At 43.7% G+C, this 27,611-nt stretch overlaps 1 long non-coding RNA gene across 1 annotated transcript; it reads left to right on the top strand.

The window, feature by feature from the left end:
- LOC132382935 (uncharacterized) lies at positions 1-27,611 on the top strand. Its single transcript, XR_009508504.1, has 2 exons — positions 1-2,223; positions 27,190-27,611. It is a non-coding gene; the product is annotated as an uncharacterized LOC132382935 (long non-coding RNA).

A 27,611-nucleotide genomic window follows, 5' to 3' on the forward strand; every position in this document is an offset into this window, starting at 1 on the left:
ACCAACTTTTACAGCTGCTTTATTAAAGTTATAAATAATTTTATATTTCAGTTTATTGATTTGAAAAGATATTGGATTTTGTGAACTTGGATTTTTTTTCTACAAGAAAACTTCCTTATCAAAATGATGTGTGTGACCTGAAATGGAGTCTCTCAGTTGTGAGGGAAGACTGAATCGGCTGGGTTTGTTTGCCTCAGGGCAGTCGATGTTTGGAGGAGTGGGAGGGGGTGCTGATTGAGGTATACAAAATTGAGGGTATAGATAGGATAGGGTAGATATGATAAACTGCTCACCTTGACAGAGGTATTGATAACTAGAAGGAAAGACAGTAGAAGACAGAGGTGTTGAGGAAGATTTTTTTTTTAAACCAGAATGTGGTTGAACCTGAAACATTGCCTGAGTGAGAGCTGGAGAGAGGTACTGTCATGATATTCAAGTATTCAGGTAACATTGGCACGGATCAAGAGAAATCAATGCTTGATGGCTTGATTTATTTTTTTTTAATTTAAAGATACAGTGTGAAATAGGTCCCTTTGGCCCTTCAGCTATGACGCCCAGCAACTCCCAACACCCCGATTTAAGCCTATCCTAAACGTGGGATGATTTACAATAACCAATTAACCTTCTAACTGGTACAACTTCAGACTGTGTGGAAGAAAACTTGTATATTCCACAAGGAGGATATACAGAGGTTCCTTACAGAGGAGGCCAGAATTGAACTCCAAACTCTGACACCCCAAGCTGTTATAGTGCCACACTAACTGCTACGCTACCATAACATAATGTATGGCTGTTATTTCTGGAATTTTTTGCCTGGTCCTATTTCCAGCGCACATTGATACTGCTTTTATCACTATTTGAAAGATTAGCTCTATTTGTCATATGTACATTGAAACGTACAGTGAAACAAGGCAGCGATGTGCTGGGGGAGGCCGATATGGCATGCCCACAACGTACCGTATATTCTTTGGAATGTGAGAAGAAACTGGAGCACCCGGAGGAAACCCAAGTGGTCACAGGGAGAATATACCAACTCCTTACAGAAAGTGGAGGAAATTGAACCCAGGTCTTACAGCTGGTGTGTTGTAAAGCATTGTTGTAGCTCCTACGCTATCTGTCATGCCTTCTGTAGCCATACCAATGGAGCCTGTAATTAATTTTTGATCAGGCAATCTTTGAAGAGAAAACATCATTTACAGATGCTGCTTGTCCTGAGAATAGCTAACCATGTTGGTCTTTTTAGACTTCCAGTACCTACAGTTCTTCGCTTTTCGATCAGCGTTTGCTTTAGTTATTCTTTAAAACGTGTTGCTCTTTCTTGGAGCATTTAGGGTGAGAATGCCAGAAATAAAAGATGATCTGTTTGGAGTAGGATAGAATAGCCTGAATTCTCATCAGTGAGATGTTCCAGAGATTAACTTCAAGTTTGCATGTGCAATCAGTGGCCACTTTATTAGGTACCTCCGAATTATTTGAGTAACTGTCACCCTCCTGTCAGCTTGAATCAGTCTGGCCATTCTCCTCTGACCTCTCTCATTAACAAGGCATTTATCCCCACAGAACCACCACTCACTAGATGTTTTTTTTGCACCATTCTCTGTAAACTATAGATACTTGTGTGTGAAAATCCCAGGAGATCAGCAGCTCCTGAGATACTCAAACCACCCCATCTGGCACCGACAGTCTTTCCATGGTCAAAGTCATTTAGATCACATTTTCCCCCCATTCTGATGTTCGGTCTGAACAGCAACTGAACCAACTTGACCATGCCGGCATGCTTTTATGGAAATGAATTGCTGTCACATGATTGGCTGATTAGATAGTTGCATTAATGAACAGGTGTACCTAATAAAATAGCCACTGAGAGTACATTGATAAATGTGAGGAAGTAGAATGGAAGCCTAGAGTGGGCTTCAGTACCCCTATCATTTTTAATTTACAGTTAGCTGAGGTATCTCAGTGCAAATGCAGTATTCTGAAATTTGTTGAAGTTGAACGTAGTGCCCATCCTCTCTTGACTAAGCCCCTGCCACACACAATTTCCAAATGCTTGTCCCTCCATAAGCTGTAAAATGTTAAAAGTAAGTTTATTATAAAGGTAAATATATGTCACCGTATATTACCCTGAGATTCATTTTCTTGCAGGCATTCACAGTAGGTACAAATAAACAGTAGATCGATGAAAAGCTAGGAAAACAAGCAATGTGCAAAAGAAGATCAACTGTAAGTACAAAATAAGTAATAAATAATATTGAGAACTTGAATTGTGGAGTCCTTGAAAGTGAGTCCATAGGTTCTGGAATCAGTAGGTGGTGACTTATTCGTGTTGGTTCAGAATATCTGTTTCTGAACCTGCTGATGTGGGGCCTAAGGCTTCTATACCACCTCCATTGTAATTAAAGTCAAAGTTGAGTTTATTGTCATATATGCAAGTACATTTATGCACAGATCCACTGAAAACCTTTGTTGCAGCAACGTTCAATAATCATGAGCCTGTGGGCTCTATTTCGGATCAAAGTCAAAGGGAGGAAAGATGTTGGAAAATACTTTCTGCACATTAATTATATTTATTCAATAGATTAATCTTTGCCAACATACAAATGACACAAAAATATGTTTTATGTATTTTGTTTGCATCCTAACATAATGAAGTTAGAACTTTTGATAAAAAATTGTATTTTGGCAATTGAATCACTGAGCTGACGTGAAATTTACATTTTTTTGTGCACCAAGGAGCGTAGCAGTTAGCACGACACTATATGAAATCTTCTATTTGGGTCTGTACGTCCTCCCTGTGTAAAGTGTGGGTTTCCTCCAGGTGCTCCAGTTTCCTCCGGATGCTCCAGTTTCCTCCCACAGTCCAAAGACCTACCGAATAGTAGGTTAATTGGTCATTGTAAGTTATCCTGTAATTAAGCTAGGGTTAAATAGGGAGATGAAGGGTCTCGGCCCAAAACGTTGACTGCTCGTTTCCACAGATTCTGCCCGACCTGAGTTCCTCCAGCTTGTTGTACATGTTGCTTAAATTGGGAGTTGCTGGGTAGTATGACTTGAATCAGAATTAGGTTCGATATCACCGGCATATGTTGTGAAACTTGTAATCTTTGAAGCAGCAGTACAATGCAATACATAATAATGAAAAAGACAATTAGAGTAAGTACATAAATAAAATAGTTAAATTAAATAAGTATGCAAAAATAGAAATTAAAAAAAGTAGTGAGGTAGTGTTCATGGGTTTAATGTCCATTTAGAAATCAGATGGCAGAGGGGAAGCTGTTCCTGAATCATTGAGTGTGTGACTTCATGCTCCTGTACCTCCTTCCTGATGGTAGCAATGAGATCAAGGCATGACCTGGGTGATGGGGAAGATGTCCTGGATACTACAGAGGTAGGCCCATGATGGTGCTGATTAAGGTTATATCTCTCTACAGCTTATTTCGATCCTGTGCAGTAGCACCCTCCCTCCATACCAGACAGTGATGCAGCCAGTTAGATTGCTGTCTACAGTCATGATCTTATTGAATGGCGGAACAGGCTCGATGGGCCTTATGTTCTTATATCACCAAATGTGCAACACTTTTCAAATGTTCCTTTCATCTTCCGAAACTCTGTAATACCATACAGTGTCTGTAAAAGTATTCACCCAACCCCCCCTTGGAAGATTTCATGTTTTATTGTTTGACAACATAGAGTCACAGTGGATTTGTTTTGGCTCTTTTGACATTGATCAACAGAAGAAGACTCTTCCGTATCAAAGTGAAAACAATTTTCTACAAATTGGTCGAATTTATTACAATTATTAAACACAAAATAATTGATTTCATAATTACTCCCTTCAGGTCAGTATTTAGTAGATGCGCCTTCAGCAGCAATTACAGTCTTGAGAGTTGCAAACTTCATCAGGTTTTCCTCCAGGATTTCCGTCTTTTGCTGCATTCATTTTACCCTCCACCATCACAAGCCTTCCAGGACCTGCTGCAGTGAGGCATCCTCACAGCATGATGCAGCCTCCAACAGGTTTCATGATAGGGACAGTGTGATTTTGATGACGTTCAACGTTAACATAGCATTTAATCTGATGTCTGAAAAGCTCAATTTTGGTTTCATCAAGCCATAGAACCTTCTACCAGCTGACTTCTGAGTCTGTGTTGCACATGCCGAAATTTCATGTGAGGTTTTTTTCCAACAGTGACTTTCTCTTTGCCACTCTCCCATAAAGCTGTGACTGTTGAAGCACCCAGGCAACATGTGTGCAGTCTCTCCCATCTCAGCCACTGAAGCTTGTAACTCCTCCAGAGTTATTACAGGTCTCTTGGTGGCCTCTCTCACTAGTCCCTTCTTGCATGGTCACTCAGTTTTTGAGGGCAGCCTGCTCTAGGCAGATTTACAGCTGAGCCATATTCTTCCCATTTTTTGATGATCAAGGGATATTCAGTGACTTGGAAATTTTCTTGTATCCATCACCTGACTTGTGCTTTTCAATAACATTTTCACCGAGTTGCTTGGAGTGTTCTTCTGTTTTCATGGTGTAGTTTTTGACTCACCTCAGTTGGACCTTCCAGATACAGGTGTATTTTTACTACAATCAATGGAAACACCTTATCTAATTCTGTGACTTCTAAATCCAGTTGGCTGCACCAGTGCTGATTTGGTGTGTCATATTAAAAGGATGTGAATACTTATGCAATCAATTATTTTGTGTTTTATATTTGTGATTAATTTAGTTAATTTTGTAGAGATCTGTTTGCACTTTGATACGAAAGTTGTCAGTGTCCGTGCCAAAAAATCCAAATTAAATCTGCTATAATTCAATGTTGTAGAACAATTAAACATGAAAACTTCCCGGGTGGGGTGGTGGGTAGGTGAATTCTTACTATAGGCACAGTAAGTAGTATTTTTTATGGAAGTGTTCCTGCAATTTTGATGGTTTCATGGCTTCATTAAACAGTAGAGTCTTACAAGTAAGACACGTGGGGCGTCACAGATCTGATGGGAATGAAGTAAAACCATACTCCAGGTGTGTAACACTGACACACTTTCTGTAGTTTCTGTTTCTTAGCAGGGTTAGAATTCAAGGCTTCACAGTCTTCAGACTCGGAGATCTCACCGTAGATATTTAACCATCATTAATGGAACTAAATTAAAATTTAAAAATGAACACAAACTGGGAATGCGTATCGAATGTTGACAACGGCAGCGGGTTGACATGGTCAGTCAGGTCTCGTGCCTCATGTTAGGGTGCCGCTTACTGTCTCCCCCACCAAGAATCCCGAACACCCTCCGACAACTTCTATTTCTCCTATTGCCCTCTTAGAACACATAACCGGCCCCACTGGGAATCACTCACCCAAACCTTCACTCCAGTGTTTGCTCAGTGCTGCCCTCTAGTGCTCACTCAGTGGAAGAACAAGCAGGACCAGGATAATACCCCATAAATCTACAAACATGCCACCTCGCAACTTGGATTATGTTATTTTTTTTCCCCCTTTGTGACTCTGTTTTTCTGAAGTCATTACCATAAGTGCTATTTATGCTATAAACTATGTGCTGTTGGTAATGTGTTTTGCAGCTTGACCCTGAAGGAATGCTGTTTCATTTGGCTAGATGCATGTATGGTTGAATGACAGCTAAACTTGAACTTCAGACCTCCAAGAGGAATACAACCTTGTGCTTTGGGGACTTGTGTGCCTCAGTCAGAACTATGTTGGCTAGCTCTTGGTAGGGTCCCCCATGCCAAACAGGTCAAGGGGTAGAGGCCAGACTAAGAATGATCTACCAGTCCTCCAGGTTCAGGAGTTCAGCTCAGGGCTAACAACCCTGACTGGTCAAACAAAACTGTTACGGAAACAGCAATGAAGAATCCTTCTACATCTGAGTGCAGCGGTATTCCCGAGTCTGCACCCAGGGCTTACACAACTGACAGCCAAAACAGAGAGGACGCTACTGACACGATGAAGGAAGCCCTGAAGACTGCTTGAGATGGAGGACCTTCATTGCTGCCCTAAACGCCATTAGTGTAACAGGCAGTAAGTAAGTTGAAATTTAAATACATTGTGTGTTAAATTACAGGACTGCCATTACTTCCACAGAAGGATCATGACTGATATTTCATGGGAAAAGAACAAGTTGAAACAAGTTATCCTCCAGTGGATCCTTGGGTGCTTAACATGTAAAAAAATAGCATGTGGATTACCAAGGGAAAATCTGCAAATGCTGGAAATCCAGGTAATACAAAATGCCAGAGGAACTCAGCAGGCTAGGCAGTATCTATGGAAAAGAGTCCAGTCAACATTTCGGGCCAAGACCCTTCGGCAGCACTGGAGAAAAAAGACGAGGAGTCAAGAGGAGTAAGAAGGTGGGGGAGAGGATGGAGAAACACAAAGTGATAGGTGAAACTGGGAGGGGGAGGGGTGAAGTAAAGAGTTGGGAAATTGATTGGTGAAAGAGATACTGAGCTGGAGAAGGGAGAATCGGATAAGAGAAGCCATAGAAGAAAGAAAAAGGGGGAGGAGCACCAGAGGGAGGCAATGGGCAGGTAAGGTGAGAGAAGGAAAAGGGGATAGGGAATGGTGAAGGTGGGGTGGGTGACGTTACTGGACGTTTGAGAAATTGATGTTAATGCCATCAGGTTGGAGGTTACCCAGACGGAATATAAGGTGTTGTTCCTCCAGCCTGATTGTGGCCTCATCACGACAGTAGAGCAGGCTATGGATGAATATGTCAGAATGGGAAATGGAATTAAAATGACTGGCCACTGGGAGACCCTGCTTTTTCTGGCAGACACGCGCTCGGTGAAGCGGTCTCCCAATCTGCACCAGTTCTCACCAATATACAGGAGACAACACCAGGAGCATCGGATACAGTTGATGACCCCTACAGACTCACAGGTGAAGGATTGTTTGGGGCCCTGACTGGTAGTGAGGGAAGAGATGTAGGGTCAGGTGTGGCCCTTCCATTTGCAAGGATAAGTATCAGGAGGAAGATCCCTATGCAAAGCAGAAAGTGGGGCGGGGGGAAACGTGCTTAGCGGTGGGATCCCATTGGAGATGGCGGAATTATGTGCTGGACGCAGAGGCTGGTAGATTGGTAGGTAAGGACAAGAGGTACCCTATCCCTGTTGGGATGGCTTGTGGTTAGAGTGAGGGCAGACATGCATGAAATGGAAGAGATGTAATTGAGGGCAGCGTTGATGTTTGAGAAAGAGAAGCCCCTTTCTTTGAAGAAGGAGGACATCTCCTTTGTTCTGGAGTGAAGTGCCTCGTCCTGAGAGCAGATGCGGCAGAGACAGAGGAATTGAGAGAAGACAATGGCATTTTTACAAGTAACAGGGTGGGAAGTGGTATAGTCCAGGTAGCTGTGAGAGTCAGTGGGTTTGGTGTCTCCAGAGGTAGAGACAGAGAGATAATGTGAATTATGTATCGTAAATTAGCACACAGTATACATAGCCCTACAGGCAGTTGCAGAAACAACCCTGCCTGTGGGTCCCCATTTCTTTACTAGCAACAACATTTGGCCACGGTCGGAAGGCTGGGGAGGTCCTCAGCTGATCTGCTTTTTTAATTTAGAGGCATCTCAGTGCAAATACAATGAAGCAGTCCTGGAGTAGGAAACATAACAAACTTCCTCATGTGGGGCATGCAGACACTTAGAGAAATTTTTATATGGATGGCATGGGCATGGAAGGCTATGTTTTGGGTGCAGGTTAATGGGACTAGGCAGTTCAAATGAAACCTTAAAGAACTCGAGCCTCAAATCCCCACTCTTAAGTCTTTCCACTCCTACAATGGTTGCTGCACTTGCAATATTTTTACTTGCCCTTGCTAATGAATCCCGATGTGTGATAGGCCACTTCAAAGGTTGAAACTCCTGTGAAGCACTGCTTTTTTAATGCACACTCACTGACCTGTGACAGCCATTTCTTCTCTCGCTGCCAATCTATGATTGGCCACTGTTCAAACGCTGTTAGATTCCGCCTTAGAAACTGCTCAGAAAAGTAGGTCACCTTCAAAAGGCAATACATACATGTCACCACATACAACCTCGTGATTCTTTTTCCTGCGGGTATACTTAGCAAATTTACAGGACTGTAAACGGGATCAATGAACAACAAACTGCAAATGCAAACATAAGTAAATAGCAATAAATAACAAGAGCATGAAACAGCAAGATAAAGACTCCTTAAAGTGAGGCCATCAGTTGTGGGAACACCAGAAGTAGAATGAGTGGTTCAAGAGCCTGTTGGTTGAGGGCAGTAACTGTTCTTGAACCTAGTGGTGCGAGTCCTGACACGCTTGTCTGATGTCTCCTGTCTGATGGCAGCAGCGAGAAGAGAGCATGGCCTGAGTGGTAGGGGACCCTGATGATGGATGCTGTTTCTCTACACCAGCGTTTAATGTAGATGTGCTTAATGGTTGGGAGGGTTTTACCCGTGACATACTAGGCCGAATCCACTACCTTTTGTAAGGTTTTCTGTTCAAAGGCATTGGTGTTCTCTGTGGTAAACTATGTATACCTGTCTGGACACGCCCCTCTGCTGACTGCTCCTGTGGCTCCTCCCACAGACCCCTGTATAAAGGCGATTGGGGCACTGCTCCTCCCTCAGTCTTCGAGATGTTATGCTCCCTTTTGCTGTTAATAAAGGCCTATTGTTCCCTTCCAATCTCCGAGAGTTATTAATGGTGCATCATTCTCATACCAGGCCGTAATGCAGACAGTCAGCAAACTTTCCACCACACATCTATAGAGGTTTGCCAAAGTTTTTGATGCCATGCCAAATCTCCACAGACTCCTGAGGAAGCAGAGGTGCTGTGTTACGTTCTTTGCATCTATGTTTATACAATGGGTCCAGGACAGGTCCTCTGAGAGAGTGACGCCCAGGAATTTAAAGTTATCAACCCTCTCCACCTCTGATCCTCTGATGATTGCTGGCTCACGGACCTCTGCATTCCCTTTTTTCTGAAGTCTACAATCAGTACCTTGGTCATATTGACATTGATTGAGAGGTTGTTGCTGTTGCACCACTCAGCCAAATTTTCAGTCTCCCTTCTGTATGCTGATTCATCACCACCTTTAATATGGGCCCACATCAGCAAACTTGAATATGGTGTTGGAGCAGTACAAAGCCACAGAGCTCAGGGCTAACAACCCCAAATGGTAAAGCAAAATCGTTATGGAAACAGCAATGAAGAATCATTCTGCATCTGAGTGTGACGTTATTCCTGAGTCTCCAGCTGGGACTTGCATGACTGACAGCAGTGAAAACCAAAAGGAAGCTACTGACGCGATGAAGGAAGCCCTGTACACTGCCAGAAATAGAGGACCTTCACTGTTGCCCTAAACGCCAGTGGCATAACAGGCAGGCCAGGCCAGACACTGGGACCTTTAGCTGCTCTTGACTGGTAACCGCAGGTACACTTTTCACCCGAGGTCTCTGTGTAGGAAACAGAAATTTAGAGAAATGCAGATTCACAAAGAGGGAGACTGCATGCCTTCTCTTTCTCAAACCATTACCCCCACTTTGTCTTGCTTCATTGTCCTTTTTCTCATTTAATTCCTTTTAAGATCTTGGCAAAGAATAGCTTTGTCCAACGTGGGTGATTCATTGATGGTTTAAGATAAAGATTAGCTTTATTTGTCACACGTATAGCGAACCATACTGTGAAATGTGTCATTTGCGTCGGTGGCCAGAACAGTCTACAGGTGTGCTGGGGTGTGCAAGTGTTACCACACCAACATAGCATACCCACAACTCAATAACCTGAACCCTAATCCGTACGTGTTTGGAATGTGGAGAGAATCCGGAACCTCCCACGCAGTCACAGGGAGAATGTACAAATTCCTTACAGGCAGTGGCAGGAATCGAGCCTAGACTGGCGACTATTTCCATTCTGTCACAGATCCTTTCTGACCTTTCTTTCCTCAACACTAATCAGCTTTCACTGACGTGGGACCACACTCAGAACCTGAAGACCATTTCTAAAGAATTCTCTCTACAGGATTGCATTAGTTGCAGCCACCGGCACCATTGATGGCTGGCTTGTAACAAGTGTGGTGGTGAAGTAGTCCGACAGATGGACATCCAGTTGAACATGAACAGGAAGCTTTGGGTGAATTCTATTAATATATATCCACTGTAAAAACCACAAAGCCGGGATGGTAGAAGTAACATTAGTTTGTGTTTACATCATTCTTAAAGATTAGCTGCAGTTGACCAAGGGAGGAGACACTGATATGGTGCTGCCCTCTAGTGTTCACTGGGTGGAAGAGCAAGCTAGACCAGGACAACAACATCAATCGACATGCCACACGGGGACTTGGGTTATATTAAGTTCCAGTTCAACTGTCATTCAACCATACTGGAATACTCATGAATACAGGTAAACTAAATAGTGTTGGTCCTGGGCCAAGGTGCAAAAACATGGTACAGTCATACACAATACGAAGGCCTAAGGTAGGAGTCAATTTTAGAAAATCGAGCATATTTATTTTTCAACATAGTCCCCTCCTACATTTACACACTTAGTCCAGCGGTCATGGAGCATACGGATCTTGGACCTCCAGAAAGTGTCCACAGATGGGTTATTGATAAGTTCGTGGCCTAAGATAGAAGGAGATGAGTTATAACTCATCTCCTACCTTAGGCCATGAACTTAGCAATCACCCCGATGAGTTATTAACTGTTGTTATTAATTTCAAACTTTCTGCATAATCACTCAGAGTTGAACTGCATGTGCATGTAACGGGAGCTGTATAACTCATCTCCTTCTACCTTAGGCCACAAGCTTATCAATCACTCATCTGTGGACACTTTCTGGAGGTCCAAGATCCGTATGCTCCATGACCGCTGGACTAAGTGTGTAAATGTAGGAGGGGACTATGTTGAAAAATAAATGTGCTAGGTCTTCTAAAATTGACTCCTTCTACCTTAGGCCATGAACTTATCAATCACCCCGGTATAAGGCACATATAGCACATATGAGGTATGTATCAGTGAAATACAGTTACACAAAAATATATAGTTCAGAACTCTGAGTCTTTGAATGTTGAAGCAGTCCGCAGTCGAACATAATATGACTCGTCTTATGCGAGCTGGAGAACAGAGTGGACGCCACACCGCCTCTGGCACTCAAAACTCCAACGCCTTCCCCGGGCAGCTGCAAGCAGGTGACACCTTGGCTTGAGGCCCAGTCCTCACTACAACTGAGGCCATGCAGCAACCTCGCCCTCCGGCCCTACCATTCACCACTAAAACAGTGAATCGGACTTGCAGCATTCCACATTAACAATATCCAGCAGGGTCTTGTGATCACCAGATAAGCAACTAGGACAATCACTCACTGTTAGATTACGTACCTCCTTCACGCACTGATGCCTTTCAGTCACAGACAGCATCACAGTCCTTACCAAATCCTGCTCCTTCAGTTTCTCCACCAATGAACAACTCACTGATGGGGAAGACTCACTTCTTAAAGTCCAGTAGGGTCTTGAGATTGTAAAACATTAACCTTTGATTGATCCTGTAGAAGTCGCGGTGTCTAAGTGCACCATCGTATCACCAGATCTTTTTTCTCTTTGCGACTGTATGCCTTTTATGAAATTGTAACCATATGTGCTGTTTGAGCTGTGTGCTGTTGGTAAGGTGTTTTGCACCTTGGTCCTGGAGGAATGCTATTTTGTTTGGCTATATTCTTGTGTGGTTGAATGATAATTAAATTCCAACTTGAACTTGGACTCTGCTAATGTAGAATACTGCAAATCTGGTTCACTGGTTGAATGGTAAGACCAATATGGGGGGGGAGCTGCATTGTCTCGATTGTGGCAAGGGACAGGCTGAGGCTGTGGTGTCACCTGTTGCAGCTGATCAGGAGAGGAGGCGCCTCTGGGGGGAAAAAGAAATCTGTACTTGGGTTCAGAGTTTTGTTGCTGCCCTCTGGTTTTGTTCAGTGCTGCCCTCTAATGTTCATTCAGTGGAAGAACAAGCTGGACCAGGACAACTTACCATCAATTCTGCAGTCATGCCTCTCAGGGACTTGGGTTATATTGCTTTGTTTTCTTTGTGACTGTGTGTCTTTCTGCTATCATAATCATACGTGCTATGTGCAGTGTGCTGTTCGTAATGTGTTTTGCACCTTGGCCCCAGAAGAACACTGTTTTGTTTGGCTATATTCACGTATAACTGAATTTGAACTTGAAATGGAAATGAATCAGCCTTGGCAAGGCATTGAGTTATCCACCGTGGGTGATTCAATAAAGGTTTAAGATAAAGATTAGCGTTATTTGTCACATGTACAGCAAAACATTGAAACGTATAGTGAAATGCATCACTTGTGCCAGCGACCTACTCTTTCCAAGGATGTGCTGGGGGCAGCCTGCAAGTGTCCATAAAACCACAAGACTTAGGAGCCGAATTAGGCCATTCGGCCCATTGAGTCTGCTGTGCCATTCCATCATGGCTGACTTACTATCTCTCTCAACTCCATTCTCCTGCCTTCTCCCCGTAACCTTTGATGCCCTCACTACACAAGAATCTATCAATATTCACTTTAAATATACTCAATGACGTGGCCTCCACAGCTGGCTGTGGCAATGAATTCCACAGATTCACCATTCTCTGGCTAAAGAAATTCCTCCTCATCTCTGTTCTAAAGGGACCTCCTTGTGTCTTGAGGCTGTGCACCTCCAGTCGTAGATTCTCCCACTCCATGTCACCATGTTTCCAGTGCCAACATAGCATGCCTACGACTCACTAACCCTAACCTGTATGTCCTCAAAATCTGGAGCACCCAGAGGAAACCCACACAGTTACAGGGGTAACATAGAGACTCTTCACAGACAGCGGTGCGAATTGAAATCTGATTGCCGACTGCTGGTACTGTAAAGCGTTGTGCTAACCACTAATGCTATTGTGCCATCTATAAGTGACAATCACAGGTTCTAGGAGGACAAGAAGGGAATAATTAATTAGTGGGAATAAAGGCTCCAAGGAGGACAAGATGGGGGAGTGTGGAACAAGGGCGTCACCCTACAGAGTGGAATAGGGTCATAATGATGTAACAATAGAAATAGGATGTCAGCCGTTCCGTTCTACCTCTCCATTCAATATGAATTTTTTTACTTCAGTGCTGTTTTCCTGAACTGACCGCCGCACATCCATTAATCTGTCTCTATACTTTAATATATTGAGAGACTGCTACAGGAAGATGCTTGGGTCCCACGCTGCAAGGATTGATTGCCACGCCGGCTTTGACGTTCAATCTCCTCGGCGGCGAATGCGCTCTGCTATTTGCGTGATTTGATCGCGGAACTGGATGCGCAGCACGCCGCTGAACTGACCGACTCGGTGGCTGTGGCAGTGGTCAACAGCTCCTGAACCAGCCTCCCTTGCTTTGGCGGCCCGTGGCTGTGGACTCATTTTCAGGGACTCTGCGATTTAATGTTGATTGCGCGATTTGCTCTTTTTCTCGTGCGTTTGAAGGTCTCTGTTGTGTAGGCCTTTTCTTTAAATGGTTTCTATGGTGTTTCTTTGTCTTGTGTCTGCCTGCAAGAATCAGAATTAATATCACTGACATATGTTGTGAACTTTGCTGTTATGCATCAGCAGTACATTGCAATATATAATAAAAACTAAATTATGGTAAGTACATATATATAGTATATAAAGTTAGTGTAAAAAGAGAAAAATAAGTAGTGAGGTACTACATGGGATCGATGTCCATTCGGAAATCTGATGGCAGAGGGGAAGAAGCTGTTCTTGAATCATTGAGTGTGCAGCTTCAGGCTCCTGAACCCTGTCGCTGATGGTAGCAATGAGAAGAGGGCATGTCCTGGATGATGAGGGTTTTTAATGATGTCTTTTTGAGGCAGTGCTCCCTGAAGCTCCTAATCTTCCGGGGCGCCATTAAGAAGGTGACTCATGTGAGCAGCTCCGATGGAAATAATCAAATATTCCTGCTTTAGACAGCTGCGGCGGAAATCCAGAGCTACAGCTATGGACAATACAGTAAGCAACGCCGTTTTAAAGTGACTAAAAAATCTATCGCTACTCAAAGTCAGTGAATCTCGGACAGTGGTCTCTAGTTACAAGTGCGGTTCCTCTGTAAGCCCTACTGAGTAGCAAATTCCAAAGCTCTTGGGTGAAGAATTTTTCTCTCATCGCTATTCTGAATGGCTGATTCATTTCGTTCTAGATTCGTCCCACTAATCCCCACCCAAAAGGGGGTATATCATCACATATTTCAAGGAATTCACTTCTTACTTTTCTAACTACAGGAGAATATAGGGAGAGTCTGTCAAGTTGCTCCTCATGTGACAAACCCACTACTACAGTGATTGAATTAGGCCATTCGGCCCATCAAATCTGCTGCTCCATTCCTTCATGGCTGATTTATTTTCCCTCGCAATCCCATTCTCCTGTCTTCTCCCCGTAACCTTTGGTGTCCTTACTAATCAAGGATCTGTCGACCTCCTCTTTAAATATACCTAACGAACTGTCTCCACAGCCGTTTGTGGCGATGAATTCCACAGATTCACTTCCCTTTGGCTAAAGAAATTCTTCCTCATATCTGTTCTAAAGGGACTTTCTTGTATTCTGACATTGTGCCTTCTGGTTTTAGACAGCCTGAACTATAGAAAACATCCTCTCCACATCCGCTCTGTTCCGGACTTTCAATATTCAATAGGTTTCAGAGAGATTCCCCCCACCCCCACATTCCTCTAAACTCCAGCGAGTACAGGCCAGAGCTACTGAACACTCCTCGTATGTTAACCCTCATATTCCCAGGGTCACTCTTGTGACCCTTCTGTGGATTCTCTCCAATGCCAGCTCAACCCTTCTTAGATAAGTGCTATCTGTAATCCAATCAACATAGTGAACTTCACTCCCTCAGTCGTAAATGCATCATTTTCCTTCTGTACATGAACAAAGTTAAGGGAGGGAAGTTCAGGGGACACATTGGGGTAAGTTTTTTACACAGAGGGTTGTGGGTGCCTGGAATGACTTGCCAGGGATGGTGGTGGAGGCTAAAACATTAGGGGTATTTAAGAGCCTCTTGGACAGTCACATGGATGAAAGAAAAATAGAGGGTTACAGGGTAGTGTGGGTTTATTATTTTTTTTTATAAAGGTTTGGCATAACATCGAGGGCTGAAGGGCCTGCACTGTGCTGTAGTGTTCTAGTGAAGACAAGAAGTGTCCATGATATTCCAGATGTAGCTACACCACACTTACAGTATATTCGGAGCAAGATGTACTAGTCTTTGAACTCAAATCCTCCTGTAAATGAAGCCAACACCATTTTCCTTCCTAATATAGATTATATATTACTTCCTTCTATAGACACAGAGTGGAGCGAATCCCGACTGGTTGCATCATGGCTCATATGGAAACGCCAATGCCCAGGAATGGAACAGCCCACAGAAATAGTGGATACACCCCGGCCCGTCACAGGCAAAGCCTTCCCCACTGTAGCACGTTTACAAGGAGCTCTATCGCAGTGGAGGTGTCCTCTTTCTTCAAAGAATGGGGTATCTCTTCCTCCACCATTCTTCACCCACTTCTTCTCCATTTCCCGGGCATCCACGCTCACCCCACCTTCCCACTGCCTTAACAGGGCTAGAGTTCCTCTTGTCCTCACCTACCACCCCATGAGCCTCTGTAACCAACACATCATTCTCCATTAACTTCTGTCAACTTCAACAGGATCCTACCACCAAATACATCATTACCTTCCCCTTCAGAGGCCTGTATACAACTCCCATCTAGGTATTTTTACTCTTCACAGTTTCTTAACACTACCCACAAGGATTCTACATCTTCTGACCCTATGTCACCTCTTTCTCAGGATTTGATTTCACTTTTTACCAACAGAGCCATTCACCCCCTCTATCTATCTACTTATCCTTTTGATACAATGTGTACCCCTGGATGTGAAGCTCCCAACTCTGATCTTCTTTCAGCCACAGCGTCATACCTGCCAACGTCTAACTGTGCTACAAGATCATCTACCTTATTCTGAACAATGCATGCATTGAAATATAACACATTCAGTCTTGTATCTGTCACACTTTTCGATTTTGTCCCTCTTTTACACTGCAACTCATCCCACTGACTGCAATTTTACTCTATCATCTGCCTGTACTTCCTGACAGTCTCACTACACACTGCATCTGCTTGTAAACCAACTGTCCGAGCCAGAGAACTATCACTCCAGTCACTATCCCCCTGACAAATTAGTTTAAATCCTTTCCAACAGCTCCAGCAAACCTGCCTATAAGGATATTGGTCCCCCTTCAGATGTAACCCATCCCTTTAGTACAGGTCAAACCTTCCCTAGAAGAGATCCTAATAATCCAGAAATCTGAAACTCTGTCCCCTGAACTAGCTCCTCAGCCAGGCACTCATCTACCAAATCATCCTATTGTTACCTTCACTGGCACGTGGCACAGGCAGCAATCAGAGATTACTACCCTGGAAGTCCTGCTTTTCAGCTTTCTACCTCACTCCCTGAATTCTCTCTGCAGAACTTCTTTGCTTTTCCTTCCTATGTCATCAGTGCCAATGTGTACCAAGACTTCTGGCTGCTCACCCTCCCCCTTCAGAATGCCATCTTTGACCCTGTTACATGGGAGGCAACGTGCCATCCGGGTGACTCTATTGCATCCAAAAATCTCATGTCTACTACTATGGAATCCCCTATCACTACTGCAGTCCTCTTCTCTGCCCTTCATTCTGAGCCACAGCACCAGACAATGCCCGGTCACTGAGGCATTCTTTAGGTCACTCTTTAAAGTATCCAGAAGTTATTACTGAAGGAACTGCCACAAGGGTGTTCTGCACTGGCTGCCCATTTCCTTTCCCTCTCCTGACAGTCACCCATGTACCTGCCTTCCACAACTTAGGGGTGACTACCTCCTTGTAGCTTCTATCTACCATCGCCTCAGTTTTCCGTATGAGCCGAAGGTCATCGAGCTGCAGCTCCAGTTCCTTGACACGTTCTCTGAAGAGCTGTGGCATGATGCACCTGGATCAGATGTGGCTATCTGGGAGGCTGGGGGGTCTCCCAACATTCCCACATCTCACACAAAGAACACAACACAGACTCTGGAGCCAGCCTCACTGTTCTAATTGTGTATGAACAAATGAAGAGTGAAGGAGAAAAAGAATGAAGGCTCCCGTGTTTTTCATTCAATTAGCTTCTGGAGTTACAAAACATAACAGTGGTGATGAGGGAGTTATAAAATGAACCTAAGATGACTACCTCCTTGTTAAAGAACAGCACATTTTTCTTTGGAAGGAGAGAGAGACGTTGGAATTAAAGAAAAGGCAGAAAATGGACAAAACTGGCAGGTGGCAAGTGCATCATTTATAAACAGTTAGTACCAGGTCATAATGAAAGTAAATTTAAAAAACTGCTGAAATGGCTGTCTACATTGGAAAGATCAGTGTGTTTGATTGCATAACAGATAACTGGATGATGTATACTGAATGAATTGAGCAGAATTTTGAAGCAAATGAAATAGCCAATGAAAAGAGAGTGCCATTGTTACTGAGTACAATAGGTGGAAAAGAATGCAGTTGGCTTAGAAGTTTAACTGCTCCAACTAAACCAGCTGAAATTAGCTTTGCTGAGATCATGAACATAATGCAGGAACATTTAGAAATGAAACCATTGCTGATTGCAGAATGCTTTAGGTTTGATAAGTTGAACAAAAGGAAAGGGAGTCCATTTCAGCTTACGTGGATGAATTGAAGAAATTGTCTGAGCATTGTCAGTTCCGTGATGGGCTTAATGAAAGATTAAGGACAGAACTGGACCACTCTCCTACACAGTGGAGGTTGCGTCTAATGTCATCTGGAGATGACATATCCATCAGTTGAGGAGAGCAGGGTTAATTGTTGAAGAACAAAGGTGTCCGGATCTGTCAGAACCACTTCCTGCAGTCCCAGAGTCAAATCCTACAACCACCACACAGGAAGCCCCAGAACCTGAGATTCACAGCCACACCTCACCTGCCAAGCAGAGTGACCGCCCACCTGGGGGTCAGGGAAGACGTTATCCCACAAGAGTAAGAATTCCTTCACAGCGATTAAGTCCCTAGGCCTATATTTGGAAATTTTCCCAACTCTCCACCTCACTGCTTTTCTGCCAAAATTATTCACCCCCTCCTTTGTTCTAATATCTCCCCTTGATCTCCACAGCTTAACTGCCTCTCCTTGTTTTTGCCTTAAATGGAAATGTGTTATTTAAAGCTAGTTATTAATTCTTAAAGAACATTGTTATTATCCTCGCATCCTTTAATTACTGTTCCAATCCATTATAGTTCAACTTATGCCTCACGCTTTCACAGATTGCTGTTTTCAGATTTAAGACTCTGGTTTCAGAATGAACTAAATCACTTTCGAATCGAATTGAATTGACCTTATTACTTACATCCCTCATATACATGGGTAAAAAATCTTTATTACATCTGTCTAAATGCACAATTTATAGTAATTTGTAATAAATAGTATGTACAACTTGACACCCAATATAACATAGAAGTACAATTGTATCAGCATGTATTAATCAGTCTGATAGCCTGGTGGAAGAAGTTGTCCCAGAGCCTGTTGATCTGGCTTTTATGCTGTGGTACCGTTTCCTGGATGGTAGCGGCTGGAACAGTTAGTGGTTGGGGTGACTCGGGACCCAATGATCCTTGGAGCACTTTTTACACACTTGTCTTTGTAAATGTCCTGAATAGTGGGAAGTCCACATCTACAGATGTGCTGGGCTGGGCAAATATTTCTTGTAGCTGCATGTTCCTGACTTCCATGCGCTTTCGGTGCAGCAGTTTCTACTGTTTCATTAAACCAGTCAGCTTTAAATGAACAAGCAATTCTCTTGCACTTCACGCCCTTCATTTCTTTGGAATTTGACATAGTGCATCAATAATTTAGTAATTTCTTCAATAAAAACAACATAAATAAGCCAGTTTTAGAATCTGCAGACAAACCATTGCAAACTCCATATTGTCAACACTGTCCGCATCAGAAACCAGAAAAGGAAATGTGATTGTGTATGATCGTGAAATATACTTAACATGCCACTGAGGTAGAGGGTGACGACCTTTTGTGCACTGTTTAAATTCTTTGTGCTCTAGTCGCAAAAGATCCATGCACATGCACACCTTAGAGGGAACATTGGCCATAAATACAGCTCCAGGAGCCATGTTGTGTCCTTTGTGTAAGAGGTGGCAATTCTGGGAGATGCCCAGTTTCACGGATAACAACAATCTGCACCAGGCGCATCGAGCTGCAGCTCCTCAGAGAATGCATCAAGGAACTGGAGGTGCAGCTCGATGACTTTTGACTCATTCAAGAAACTGAAGAGGTGATAGATGGGAGGTAGTCACCCCTAAGGCCTGTCGGGAAGCGGCCTGGTCAAGGGAAATGCCTGGTGTGAAAAGTGCTAGTCTTTGGCTGGAGAGATTCTGGCAGTTTTGGCAGTTGGATAGTGCAATCAAGAATTGATTAGCAGTTGATTGGCAATCAAGATTTGGATAGCTCAGACTCAGCAGAAAACAGCTGATTGGGCAATCGAGGTCAGGTGACCTTGCAGCTTGCAAAGCTCAAGCAAATAAAAAGAGGGAGAGCTCTAGCAGAGCGGCCTGTCAGGAAGTGGCCTGGTCGAGGGAAGTGCCTGGTGTGAAATGTGCTAGCCTTTGGCTCGAGAATCTTCGATGAGGAGACTACGGCAGGCACAATTGCAGAGGGTGAAGACACGACCGCTAAGCTGATTCAGTGTGCTACGTGCATGATGTGGGAGGTCAGGGACACTGATGGTGCCCCCGGCTACTACAACTATGGAAAGTGTGTCCAGATTCAGCTTCTGAAGGACTATGCTGCAGCACTGAAGAAAGAACTGGATGACCTCCGGTTTATCCGCGAAAACGAGGGTTTTCTGGACAGGACCTACAGTGAGGTTGTTACACCGAGGATACCGGAAGAGAGAAAGGGGGCGACGATGAGGAAGGAAAGTTTGCTCGAAGTACAGAAGATCCCAGGGGATGTACCTCTCGTAAACAGGTTCATCTTCTTGGAAGCTGTCAGGACAGAAGATACTGCCAGTCTGAGAGGCGGACAGGTCTGCGAGCCAAAAATTGGTGCAGGAGCAGAGCTGAGGAGTCAGACATCAGGAGGAGCCATGGTAGTAGGGGACTCCATAGTAAGAGGTACGGAAATGGGTTTCTGCGGCAATAGGCGAGATTTAAAGATGGTGTGTTGCCTCCCTGGTGCTAGGATCCAGGACATCACGGACCGATTGCAGGGACTCCTCGAGGGTGAAGGTGAACAGCTGGAAGTGGTAGTGCATGTCGGCACAAATGACATCAGGAAGAAGAGGAAGGACATTCTGCAGCGGGACTTCAGAGAACTCGGACGAAGGCTGAAAAGCAGGACTTCCAGGGTGGTTATCTCTGGTTTGCTTCCAGTCCCTCGTGCTGGAGAGGGCAGGAACAGGGAGATAATGGATCTGAATGTGTGGCTGAGGAACTGGAGCAGGAAGCAAGGATTTACATCGGGATGACTTGGGATTTACACTAGGATCTGTTTTGGGGTAGGGATGAATTGTACAAAAGGGACAGGTTGCACCTTAATAGGCGGGGGACCAGCATTCTGGCAGACAGGTTTACCACTGTGGGGGGGGGGAGGGGATGAATTGGAAATATAAGGATGGAGTTAAAGGGAAAGTGAAAATAAGAAAAGTTACAAAGGACAACAGTATCAATGGAGTAGAAAGCTCAAGAAGAGATCATACAGTATGGCCAAGTGAAATAGGAATTGATATGAAAGGAGAGGGGAGTACCGAATTAAAAGTATTATATATGAATGCACGAAGTATAAGGAATAAAGTAGATGAGCTTGAGGCTCATCAGTTAGAAATTGGCAAGTATGATGTTGTGGGAATAACTGAGACATGGCTTCAAGTGGACAGGGCCTGAGAAATGAATATTCAAGGATATACATCTTATCGAAAGGACAGACTGACTGGCAGAGGGGGTGGGTGGATCTGTTGGTGAGGAATGATATTCAGTCCCTTGTGAGGGGGGACATAGAATCTGGGGATGTAGAGTCAGTATGGATAGAACTGAGAAATTCTAAGGGTAGAAAGACCCTAATGGGAGTTCTCTACAGGCCCCCAAACAGCAGTCTAGATGTAGGGTGTAAGTTGAATGAAGAGTTAAAATTGGCATGTCGCAAAGGTAATGATACAGTTGTCATGGGGGATTTCAACATGCAGGTAGACTGGGAGAATCAGAATGGTACTGGACGCCAAGAAAGGGAGTTTGTGGAGTGCCTCCGAGATGGATTCTTAGAACAGCTTGTACTGGAGCCTACCAGGGAGAAGGCAATTCTAGATTTAGTGTTGTGCAATGAACCGGATTTGATCAGGGACCTCGAGGTAAAAGAACCATTAGGAGTTAGTGACCATAATATGATGTGTTTTAACCTACAATTTGAGAAGGAGAAGGGAAAATCGGATGTGTCAGTAATACAGTTGAACAAAGGGAACTATGGAGCAATGAGGGAGGAGCTGGCCAAAGTTCAATGGAACAATACCCTAGCAGGGAAGACAGTGGAACAACAATGGCAGGTATTTCTGGGAATAATGCAGAAGGTGCAGGATCGGTTCATTCCAAAGAGGAAGAAAGATCCTAAGGGGAGTAAGGGGTGGCCATGGCTGACGAGGGAAGTAAAGGGCAGTATAAAAATAAAAGAGAAGAACTGGGAAGCTTTTAAAGAGCAACAGAAGATAACAAAAAAGGCAATACACCAAGAAAAAATGAGGTACGAAGGTAAACTAGCCAAGAATATAAAGGAGGATAGTAAAAGCTTCTTTAGGTATGTGAATAGCAAAAAAATAGTTAAGACTAAAATTGGGCCATTGAAGACAGAAACGGGTGAATTTATTATGGGGAACAAGGAAATGGCAGATGAGTTGAACAGGTGCTTTGGATCTGTCTTCACTAGGGAAGACACAAACAATCTCCCAGATGTAATAGTGGCCAAAGGAACTAGGGTAAAGGATGAACTGAAGGAAATTTATATTAGGCAAGAAATGGTGTTGGATAGACTGTTGAGTCTGAAGGCTGATAAGTCCTCCGGGACCTGATGGTCTGCATCCCAGGGTACTCAAAGAGGTGGCTCTAGAGATCGTGGATGCATTGGTAATCATTTTCCAATGTTCTATAGATTCAGGAACAGTTCCTGCTGATTGGAGGGTGGCTAATGTTGTCCCACTTTTCAAGAAAGGAGGGAGAGAGAAAGCAGGGAATTATAGACTGGTTAGCCTGACGTCAGTGGTGGGAAAGAGGCTGGAGTCAATTATAAAAGAGGAAATTATGACACATTTGGATAGCAGTAGAAGGATCAGTCCGAGTCAGCATGGATTTATGAAGGGAAAATCATGCTTGACTAATCTTCTGGAGTTTTTTGAGGATGTAACTATGAAAATGGACAAGGGAGAGTCAGTGGATATAGTGTACTTACTGAAAGCTTTTGATAAAGTCCCACATAGGAGATTAGTGGGCAAAATTAGGGCACATGGTATTGGGGGCAGAGTACTGGATTGAAAATTGGCTGGATGACAGGAAACAAAGAGTAGCGATTAACGGGTCCCTTTCGGAATGGCAGAGTATGGATTGAAAATTGGCTGGATGACAGGAAACAAAGAGTAGCGATTAACGGGTCCCTTTCGGAATGGCAGGCTGTGACCGGTGGTGTACCACAAGGTTCGGTGCTGGGACCGCAGCTGTTTACAATATACATTAATGATCTAGATGAAGGGATTAAAAGTAACATTAGCAAATTTGCTGATGACACAAAGCTGGGTGGCAGTGTGAAATGTCAGAAGGATGTTATGAGAATGCAGGGTGACTTGGTGTGGTGAACTATGTGCCTGTCTGGACACACCCCTTGCTGACTGCTCCTGTGGCTCCTCCCACAGGCCCCTGTATAAAGGCGATCTGAGGCCTGACGTTCAGCCTCAGTCTCCAGGACATAGTATGATGGACACTCACTCCTGGTTCCTTCTTCCAGTCAATAAAAGCCGATATCTCGCCTTACGTCTCAGTGTGAGTTATTGATGGTGCATCACTTGGACAGGTTGGGTGAGTGGGCAAATGTATGGCAGATGCAGTTTAATGTGGATAAATGTGAGGTTATCCACTTTGGTGGCAAGAACAGGAAGGCAGATTACTATCTAAATGGAGTCAAGTTAGGAAAAGGGCAAGTACAACAAGATCTAGGTGTTCTTGTACATCAGTCAGTGAAAGCAAGCATGCAGGTACAGCAGGCAGTGAAGAAAGCTAATGGAATGCTGGCAGAAATAATTTTTTTTTGAAAAGTGGTGAGTTATTGTCATGGGTTCAGTGTCCAGTCAGAAAGCGGATAACAGAGGGGAAGAAGCTGTTCCTGAATCATTGAGTGTGTGCCTTCAGGCTCCTGAACCTCCTTCCTGACGGTAGCAGTGGGAAGAGCACACGCCCTGGATGGTGGGGGTCCTCAACGATGGACACCGCTCCTTGAAGATGCTTTGGATGCTATGGAGGGTAATAACCATGATGGAACTGACTAATTTTACAACTTTCTGCAACTTAATTCGATCCTATACAGTAGCCAACCCCCCACCCCTCCCCATACCAGAATGTGATGCAGCCAGTTGAATACTCTCCACAGTACATTTGTAGAAGTTTCTGAGTGTTTTAGCTGACAAACCAAATCTCTTCAAAATCCTAATGAAATATTGTTGCTGTCTTGCCCTCATTATAGCTGCATCAATATGTTGTGACCAGGTTAGGTCCTCAGAGATCTTGGCACCCAGGAATTTGAATTTGCTCACTCTCTCCACTTCTGATCCCTCTGAGGACTGGTTTCCTTTATTCTACCCTTCCTGAAGTCCACAATCAGCTCTTTGGTCTTACTAACATTGAGTGCAATGTTGTTACTGTGACACCGCTCAACCGGCTGGTATATCTTGCTCCTGTATGCCCTCTCATCACCATCTGAGATTAATGAAGATTAGTTTTATTTGTCTCACGCATTTGATACTGGAATGTGTGGTGGGGGCTGGCCCCAGCACATCCTGTAGTGTGTTGGCTGTTAACGTGAATGACGTATTTCACAGAATGTTTCCGTGTACTTGAGATAGGGAAATTTGAAACTGAATCACACACACATCAAAACAAACAGCAAAATGAATCATTTGCATCAACAATCCATCCAGTGGTTTGGTTGGGTGAAATTCACTTTGATTTGGAACACTGCTTGTCTTCTGCTAAGTGGGCTTCCTCCTGTAGTGAAACTTTGTGCCTCCTTCCCTGATTTTCCTCATTCTAAAAATCTGAAACATGCAGAAGATAAGATAGAGGTATCCCACTTTCTTATCAAGTGATTGGTTGTATCACAGCCTGGTTTGGAAACACCAAAGACCAAGAACAGGAGAGCCTACAGAGAGTTGTGGATACAGCCCAGTCCGTCACAGGAGATGCCCTCCCCACCATCGGGCACATCTACAAGGAGCACTGTCACAAGAAAGCAACATCCATCATCAAGGACCCCCACCATCCAGATAATGCTCTCTTCTCACTCCTGTCATCGGGAAGAGGTATAGGAGCCTTAGATCCCACACCACCAGGTTCAGGGACAGTTATTAGCCCTCAACCATCAGGCTCCTGAACCAGCATAGATCACTTCACTCACCTCAACTCTAAACTGATTCCACAACCTACTGACTCACTTTCAATGACTCTACAACTTGTCTTCTCAGTATAATTATTATTATTATTAAGTAAGTGAGTTGTTGGGCAGTCTGGCATGTTGGGCTGGAAGGGCCTGTTCTGCTCTGACCTCTAAATAAAACATTATTATTATTATCAGTTTATCATCTTTTGCACGGTGGTTTGTCAGTCCTTGTGTGTAGTTTTTCATTGATGCTATTGTATTTCTTTGATCTACTGTGAATGCCTGTGAGACAATGACTCTTAGGGTGATGTATTCTATGTTGAACTTTGATCTGTTTCTGAGAATGGATCAATTACTCCTGACCCAGTACTGCTGCACTCCCCCTTCACCTGTTCTTCTCACTCTGGGCTGAGTTTAAATTACTCCCAGTACATTTGACATACCAAGTACCTTCTAAATGTAGAAATTAGCTGTGAACAAAGAGTGAATCTTATAAGGATCACAGGATTAGGTTTTTCATTCTGTTAGACCCTTCCCCCCCCCCCCATCTTTCAGAATACCACATCCACTTCCTTGTAAGTGTGGGAGTTGTGGTAAGGCAAGGGTTAACATAATGTCCAAGCAAGGATGGAGTGCAGACAGCCCAGACAAGGAAGGTCTTTAAAGAGCATCGTGTCCCTTCCTATAGCGGATTCCCAGAACCATTTCACTTACAGAGATGAGATATGAATGTAATGGAGACAAGTAAGATTGTAACTGGAAACATAGAGAGCCTACAGCACAATACAGGCTCTTCGGCCCACAAAGCTGTGTCGAACATGTCCCTACCTTTGAACTACCTAACTTTTACTCCTAGCCCTCCTATTTTTCTAAGCTTTCAAAAGACCCTATCATATCTGCCTCCACCACCATTGCCAGCAGCCCATTCCACGCACTCACCACTCTCTGCATAAAAGATTTATCTACTTCCAAGCACCTTAAAGCTATGCCCTCTTGTGCTAACCATTTCAGCCCTGAGGAAAAGCTTCTGACTATCCACACGATCAATGCCTCTCATTATCTTGTAGACTTCTATCAGGTCACCTCTCATCCTCTGTCGCTCCAAGGAGAAAAGGCAGAGTTCACTCAACCTATTCTCATAAGGCATGCTCCCCAATCCAGACAACGCCCTTGTAAATCTCCTCTGCACCCTTTCTATGGTTTCCACATCCTTCTTGTAGTGAGGTGACCAGAACTGAGCACAGTGAACGAATGAATTGAAACACATGTTCTTACTAGGGAACAACTTCAAAATATCAGAATCAGGTTTAGTATCACTGGGATGAGTCATGAAATTTGTTAACTTTGTGGCAGCAGTACAATGCAATACATGATAAATATAGGGAAAAATGGATTACAGTAAGTGTGTGTGTGTGTATATATATATAAAACTCTCTATAGATAGATATATATATATATAGAATAATTAATTTAAAAATAGTCATCTAAAAACAGAAATTGTGTTCATGGGTTCCATGTCCATTTGGAAATCAAGTATCAGAGGGGAAGAAGCTGTTCCTGAATCGCTGAGTGTGTGCCTTCAAGCTTCAGTTCCTCCTTGTGATGGTAACAATGAGAAGAGGGCAGGTCCTGAGTGATGGGAGTCACATGAAGCACTGCTCCTTGAAGTTGTTAGATTTTAGTTTGTAGTGATTTTTAACCCCTCTATTGTGAATGGCAATTGATCTTGCAAGTAAGGAATTCAAACATACCTAGTTCTATCACCTTCCAGCTAGCCTCCTTCCCCTCCCCAATACCTTTTATTCTGGCATCTTCCCCCTTCCATTTCAGTCCTGAAGAAGGTTCTCAGCCCGAAATGTTCACTACTTAATAGAAGCTGCCTGACCTGCTGAGTTCCTCCAACATTTTGTGCATGTTGCTTTACAGTTTACCAAATAGTCAACATTTGTAACTGCTTGTTAATTCTGTATAAAAATGACATTTTTCCATTCAGACTTCAGAACAGTAGTGGGTGATGGGGGCAACACTATTCTTCTTGTGCACAAGCAAAATAAAGTGTGGCTGAGGAAGGAGTGCGAGTTTTTAGAGTGCAGTTGATCAACGATACAAGGCCATAGACTGGGTCCCACAGAGATCAGCGAATATTTTATAACACAAGCTTTTTACTTTCCCTCATTTGCAAGTTGACAAAATGCAGAATATTTCATCTCAAGGCAAAAAAGAAGGCAAACAACTGAAGTGGACAATATTTTGCTACCTGCTAGTGAGAAATGCAAGTCTGTCCTAAAAGCCTTCAATTTCATGCAGTTCAATGGTTAAGATAGTCACATAAAATCATTTTGTATATTAGCCTAACTCAGGTGGGCATAAGAATAACGGCCTGATGAAGGGACATGACCCAGAAAGGCAGACTGTTCATTCCCCTCTACAGATGCTGCCTGATATAATTGATTTTATTTTCTATTTATCTAGAGATACAACGTGAATCAGGCCCTTCTGGTCCCTTGAACCCACCTGTCCAGGAACCCACCTGTTTATCCCTGGCCTAATCACAGGACAATTTACAATGACCTACTGACTGGTACATCTTTGGACTGTGGGAGGAAACCAGAGCACCTGGAGGGAACACAGGTGCACACAGAAAGAACATATAAACTTCCTTACAGGGGACACTGGAGTTGAACCCCGAAATCCACCAGCCCGAATTGTAATACGCTTGACCTAACCAGTATGCTATGGTAGCCTCTGTCTCACTTTTACCAGCATGCTGATTGTTGACAACAAAACCTTCCTAGTTCTTTGTCCCTTTTGCACAGGAAATTATCAGCAGCTGCGAAATCAGTTCCATGGCTCAACCTGAAAAATAGAAAATGCAACATCAAGTACTCAACATG

This window comes from Hypanus sabinus, chromosome 29, assembly GCF_030144855.1.
Source record: "Hypanus sabinus isolate sHypSab1 chromosome 29, sHypSab1.hap1, whole genome shotgun sequence".
Taxonomy (NCBI): Eukaryota; Metazoa; Chordata; class Chondrichthyes; order Myliobatiformes; family Dasyatidae; genus Hypanus; species Hypanus sabinus.